The sequence below is a fragment of the Cetorhinus maximus genome, chromosome 25, assembly GCF_964194155.1.
Source record: "Cetorhinus maximus chromosome 25, sCetMax3.hap1.1, whole genome shotgun sequence".
NCBI classification, from domain to species: domain Eukaryota; kingdom Metazoa; phylum Chordata; class Chondrichthyes; order Lamniformes; family Cetorhinidae; genus Cetorhinus; species Cetorhinus maximus.
The window spans coordinates 18,303,772-18,311,172 of record NC_135903.1 but is presented as its reverse complement, the minus strand read 5'-3'; positions in this window follow the sequence as shown (position 1 = coordinate 18,311,172).

Here is a 7,401-nt window from a genome sequence, read left to right as displayed (position 1 = left end):
AAAGCTGCTTGTGGGACCTTGCTATACACAAATTGGCCACTATATTTTCCTGTTTTTTGACACTGATTATAATTCAAAAGTACTTCATTGGCTGAGAACCAAATTGTGAGGTCCTGAACTGAAAGGCATTATAAAAATCCAAGTTGATTCAGTCATGATGACTGTTACATAGGATATTTTGTGACTTCTACTTGCAAACTGGTTGAGTATCAACCTGTAAATCCTTCCAACACGCATCAATGGCAGGTGGTAAGAGTAGGAGAGAATCCTGAAAAGCCATATGTGATGGAAAGAACATAGGAGCCTCAACCAGCTCCAGACTACCACATGCATGTAAAAGTAAATGGAGCCACAGGAACTTGGACTTCAAGTGAATTTTTTTTTTGAAAAATATACTTTATTCATAAAATATCTGAACAAACATTACAAAACATTTCTAAATCGCCATCACAAAAAGATTCAACTTTTACACATGGATCACGAGGTGCTTCAATACAATCAATGAATATTACAATCATTTCAGTATGGTCATTACAGACAGTCAGACAATGGTATTGGAGTTATCAGCATACATCATGTTGCACTCTGAGGTGCTTCAATACAATTATAATACAATTTGTATTCAATGCATACATTCATTGTGAGCTGTACAGCCCGAGGGGCTGTAAACAATTCCCAGCTCCTCGGTGGCCTATGGCAGAAAGGTCTTAGACAGCGACCTTTCCCCATTGCGCCTTTGCGGCAGCTGCCCCAAGTTTTAGTGCGTCCCTCAGCACATAGTCCTGGACCTTGGAATGTGCCAGTCTGCAACACTCGGTCGGGGACAACTCTTTGCGCTGGAAGACCAGCAAGATTTGGGCAGACCAAAGAGTGTCTTTCACCGAGTTAATGATCCTCCAGCTGTAGTTGATGTTTGTCTTGGTGTGTGTCCCTGGGAACAGCCCATAGAGCACAGAGTCCTGTGTCACAGAGCTGCTCGGGGTGAACCTCGACAGAAACCACTGCATCTCTTTCCAGACCTTTGCAAAGGCACAATCCACAAGGAGGTGAACAACGGTCTCGTCCCCACCATGGACTTTGAGTGAATTGGAACACACCACCACCACTTGAAGGTGCACTTTTGCGGAGCTTGACGGAAGACAAGTTTGGGCTCAATTAGCTTGCCTACACTTCCTGAATGGGGTGAACATGAAGAATTGGTGTGGTGGGGAGAGGAATGCTTGCATCTGTGCAATTAAGCCTCGAAAAGAGTTGAAAGAAAAGGAGGGAAGAAAATCTGAAGAAAAGAAATGCAATTTTTAAAATGACAACAGACTTCATAATCAGTACAGCAACAGTCAGGTCCGGGTCAGCCATGAACACTTGTTCGAAATGCTATTACCATTCAAGCACCTTCAGACTAGAGAAAAATACAGGCTTGGCATTTTCATTCTATTCTGATAATTTAAAGTTCAAAGGATGAAATTTAAATTGGTTATTCAGTGCACTGAATGAGTCAACTTTTATGATTTCAAATGTTCCATTATAATTGCTCCTTGAGGAAAAATAAACTTTAGCTGATTCAAACAAACCAAGGAATGAAGACACAGTTTGGATTTGCGAGAATGTGTAACATATATACACATATTTATATTGTGTGTATATGGGGGATTGCCCTTTTTCAAATACTGGCCACAAACATCCCAAACAAATTAGTTTACATATTTTTATATCAAAGTTTAGTTGTTTCTGTCAAATTATTGAAACCACAAAAATTATTTTAAACATATTTTAATTCATGTTAAACAGTTTTGCTGAGCTCTTTCTGTGGATTTGTGGGTAAAAGCTCTGTTCAGTACTCACAAGAAAGGCTCCAGCTTTGATCTTTTTGTCTGCGATGAGTTAGATGATCACAGCTGGCTTGCAGTTGGAGGTTGCCATTGTTTTCAGTACTTCTGGGCCAGGGAAGGGAAATTAAACGCCAACATTCGTACCACTAATCACTGTCCGGGAACGCCGCCTGAGGTGAGTTTTTATGTGTGTGTGTGAACACACAACTACCTATCCTGTACATGGGATTCCATAACTGAAGAAACGTGGAGGTACATGGCAACGCAAGACAAGAAGAGAAGTGGAGGTATATGCGTTTGGGTGAACTGCAGCTACCATCCACGTAGTCATGTGGAGAAAAGCTGAAACCACATCCAGATAGGGAGGCCAGCTGTAAAATGAGGACCTCTCCTGATGCATATGCAGTCCTGGGCCCCAGCTGCAGGTTTTTTAGGATGGGGTGAAGTGGTGGGGTGAAGCCTCTAAGTCATTCAAAACCCACATAAATCTACTTGACAACATGTTGATATGGCAAGCAAGGGCCAAATTCAAATAATCCTACCACAAAGACATCATTCAGCAATGGATTGGCTGATAGCTGTGAAGGCAGACAAAAAGGTTGCAGCAGGGCCTTGTCATTAATTATACAGGCTCACCAGATCATTGAAACCAGGGAATGCCCTACCAAGCCACTGTGCAACAGGCCTCCCATTCAAAAACACCAATCATAAGCCTTTCTTTGGATGGCAAATTTCCTCTTCTATGGGATTGTTAAAAAACCATTCACAGGATATGCATGTCATTAGCTAGACCAGCATTTATTGTCCATACCTAATTGCACTTTGGAAGGTAGTAGCAAGCTGCCTTCTTGGACCACTGTAGTCCATGTGTTATAGGTACACCCAGTAATGTTAGGGGGAGAGTTCCAGGATTTTGACCCAGAAACATTGAAGAAATGACAATATAGCTCCAAGTCAGGATGGTGTGTGACTTGGAGGCAAATTTACAGGTGGTGATGTTTTCATACATCTGCTGCCCTTGTCCTTCTAAGTAGTAGAGTTTGTGGGTTTGGAAGGTGCTGTCAAAGGATCCTTGGTGAGTTGCTGCAGTGCATCTTGTGGATTGCATACACTGCAGCCACAATGCATCAGTGGTGGAGGGAGTGAATGTTGAAGATGGTTGATGCGGTGCCGATCAAGTGTGCTGCTTTGTCCTGGATGGTGTTGAGCTTCTTGAGTGTTGTGGGAGCTGCACTCATCCAGGCAATTGGGGAGTATTCCATCACACTCCTGACTTGTGCCTTTTAGAGTGGACAGACTTTGCGGAATGAGTTACTCGCCACAGAATTCCCAGCCTATGACATGGTGTTGTAGCCACAGTATTTATATGGCTAGTCAAGTTCAGTTCCTGGTCAATGGTAACCCCCAGGATGTTGGTAATGGGAGATTCAGTGATGGTAATGCCATTGAATGTCAATGGGAAATGACTGGATTCTCTCTTGTTGGAGATGGTCATTGTCTGGCACTTGTGTGACACCAAAGTTATTTGCCACTTGTTATCCACAGCCTGAATGTTGTCCAGGTCATGTTGTATATGGACATGGGCTGCTTTGGCATCTAAAGAGCTGCGAATGGTGCTGAACATTGTGCAATCATCAACGAACATCCCTACTTTCAGCCTTTTGTTGAAGGGAAGGTTATTGATGAAGCAGCTGAAGATGGTTGGGCTAGGACACTACCCTGAGGAACTCCTGCAGTGATGTCCTGGGATTGAGATGATTGACCTCCAACAACCACAACCATCTTCCTTTGTGCTAGGTATGATTCCAACCAGTGGAGAGTTTTCCCCCTGATTCCCATTGACTCTAGTTTTGCTAGGGCTCTTTGATACCATACTCGGTCAAATGCTGCCTTGATGTCAAGGGCAGTCAATCTTACATCATCCCTGGAGTTCAGCTCTTTTATCTATGTTTGGACCAATGTTGTAGTAAGGTCAGGAGCTGAGTGGCCGTGGCAGGACCCAAACTGAGCGTCAGTGAGCAGGTTATTTCTGAGTAAGTGCCGCTTGATAGCACTGTCGATGACCCCTTCCATCAATATGCTAGTGATCAAAAGTAGGGTCATGAGGCGATAATTGATGGGGTTGGATTCATATTGCTTTTTTGTGAACAGGGGCATACCTGGGCAATTTTACACATTGTCGAGTAGATGCCAGTGCTGTAGCTGTACTGGTATAGCTAGACTAGGGGCATGGCTAGATCTGGAGCACAACTCTTCAGTACTATTGCTAGAATGCTGTCAGGGCCTGTAGCCTTTGCAGTATCCAGTGCCTTCAACCGTTTCTTGATATCACATGGAGTGAATCGAATTGGTTGAAGTCTGGCATCTATGATGCTAGAGATCCCCAGAGGAGGCCAAGATGGATCATCCACTCAGCACTTCTGGCTGAAGATGGTTGCAAATTCTTCAGCCTTATCTTTTATGCTGTTGAGCTGGGCTCCCCCAAAATTGAGGATGGGGATATGTGTGGCCTCCTCCAGTGAGTTGTTTAATTGTCCACCGCCATTCACAACTGGATGTGGCAGGACAGCAGAGCTTAGATCTGATCTGTTGGTTGTGGGATCACTTAGCTCTGTCTATAGCATGCTGCTTATGCTGTTTGGCACGCAAATCACCCTGTGTTGTCGTTTCACCAAGCACCAACCTGGTGCTATGCCTGGCATGCCGCCCTGCACTCTCCATTGAGCCGATGGTAATGGTAGAGTAGGGGATATGTCAGGCCATGAGATTACAGATTGTGGTTGTCTACACTTCTGCTGCTGATGATGGCTCACAGTGCCTCATGGACGCCCAGTTTTGAGTTGCTGAATCCATTCAAAATCTACCCCATTTAGCAAGGTGTTAATGCCACACAACACGATGCAGGATATCTTCAATATCAGGACAGGATTTTTGTTTCCACAAAGACTGTGCAGACGTCACTCGTACCAATACTGTCATGAACAGAAGCATCTGCAACAGGTAGGTTGGTGAGAACAAGGTCAAGTAGATTTTTCCCTCTTGTTGGTTTCCTCACCACCTGCCAAAGACCCAGTCTGGCAGCTATGTCCATTAACACTCAGTTAGCTTGGTCATTAGTGGTGCCACTCTTGGTGATAGACATTGAAGTCCCTCACCCAGGCTACCTTCTTTGCCCTTGCCCCTGTCAGTGCTTCTTCCAAGTGGATTCACCCATCAGCTGAGGGGTGCGGATTGGGGCGGCAGTGTGATGGGGTGGCAGGGGGGGTGGGTGCGCGCTGGTAGCTGGTCACCTGCAGGAGGTTTCGTCGCCTATGCTTAACCTGATGCCATGAGACTTTTTGGGATCTGGAGTCAAATGTTAAGGACTCCCAGGGCTCCTCCCTCCTGATAGTATACCACTGTGCCGCCACCTCTAGTGTGTCTGTCTTGTCAGTGGAACAGAATATGCCCTGGGATGGTGTTGGTGGTGTCTGGGACATTATCTGAAGGGCATGATCCTGTGAGAATGACTATGTCAGGTTGTTGCTTGACTCAAATAGTCAGTGGGCCAGCTCTCCCAATTTTGGTACAAGTGCCCAGATGTTAGTAAGGAGAACTTTGCAGAGTCCACAGATCTGGGAGTGTCACCCAGACCCATTGTCATTTCCAGTGCCTAGGCTGATGCCAAGTTTTCCGTCCGGTTTCATTCCTGTTCTTAGGCTCCTAGCATTTTGATATGACTGACTGGCATGCCAGGCCATTTCTAAGAGTCATCCCTATTGCTGTGGGTCTGGGGGTCTAGAGTCACATGTAGGCCAGACTAGATAAGGGACAGCAAATTTCCTTCCCTAAAGGGCATGAGTGAGCCAGATGGGTTTTTATGACAATCAACAATGAAATCATGGTCGCCATTACTGAAACTAAATTTTCATTCCAGATTTGTTAATTGAATTCAAATCCCACCAGCTGCCATGGTGAGATTTGAACCTATATTCCCAGTGCTTCTGGATCTCTAGCCCAATGATATTACCCTTATACTACCACCTCCCCCAGATTACATTACAGAAAAGGGGGAAGATATATGGAATTACATGACATAAGAATAGTGATCTTTTTCTGGCCAGCACAGACAGACATGATAGGCTGAATGGCTTCTTTCTGCGCCGTAACTTTTCTATGGTTCTATACAAGAGCATGGTATAAGAAAAGTGGCGGAGATATATGGGATTACATGTAAACAGTAACTGCCGACTGCTCAGCATGCCCTTGGAAAGGTTGTTGCAGTCGTCTTATACTTCAGTAGGATTGAATTGGACTGTAAAACTGTGGATTTTCTGCTCTCTCATAACAATGTCTCTGAATGGAAACGGTGCAGTACAATTCTGACCACGAAGTCAATTGTAACAACTCACCGTGTGACTCTCACTGCCCCAAAGTCAAATGGAATAAAGGTGGAATTAAAACAGAAAATGCACAGCATCTGTCAAAACCTGAGTGCAAAAAATAGTTTTGTTTTAAGCTGGAATCCTTCAGCCATGGAAGTGACTATTGAGGGATAGCCATATTTTTGAATGTGCTTCCAATTCTAAGTACAGTACTATAAAAAGCACAACCTGATACTGGATAGGGCATTCGGCTATTTTTGGAAGACTGCCCAGTTACACAAGACAATCTTTGATGCTATCTAAATAAATTATCACATTATTTATTAGGTTACTGAATGCCATTATCACAGCTATTAACAAATACACAGGAAATGATGCCCATTTTCCAGTACCGTTTATACACTAAAAGGTATTTTTATTAGCTCACAAAACTTCTCAAAATATCCATTAATTGTTTAATAGTACTTCAACTTTATACTGTGACAAATCATACCTTCTATTTTAGTGAAAGTTGGTCATAATTGATTGCTCCCTTGCTTACCTCCTTAAATTATAACTATCGAACATCAGCTATAGGAGCTACAATTAAACTAGCTTAAACACAAACCCATCATCTAATCTTTATAAATCATTTGTACAACTTTGTAAAGGTTGTGATAATCCATATTTAACTGGGGAAAATAGCTCATGCAAAAATTAATTAATGATGTTTTACATTTAATATATGTGTTTCACCACTGAGATGGTGATTTTAGAAGAGATGTGGAAATAGGTACAAAATATTTACTGAACAAAACCCTGTACTGGCCTCGATGTGTAATGCTATTAAAGATTGAGATGATGAAATTCCCTTGTTAGATGGGATTTGGCTGTGTCATGAATGAGCACCTTTGGCTGCATTAAATAATTGGAACTCCTTACAATCAATTCTTCAGATATGAGTTGATCAACAGTAGGTGCTTGTTCAGTGACAATTCACACTTATTCCATGGTTATTTTCTAAAATTGGCTAAAGTGAGCCAGATCAAACAAATTTATATTTGAAGAGCGGATGGCGGTGAATTAAGTCTACACTGGTTTGACAGTCAGAGTGAATTTGTCCACCTTAACCCTAAGAATATATCAGTTAATGTATTCTTAATTTACAAAGGACTTAAGTGTCTAATGTTATTTCCAATGATAACTATACCCTGTCTGCATTTTTCTTC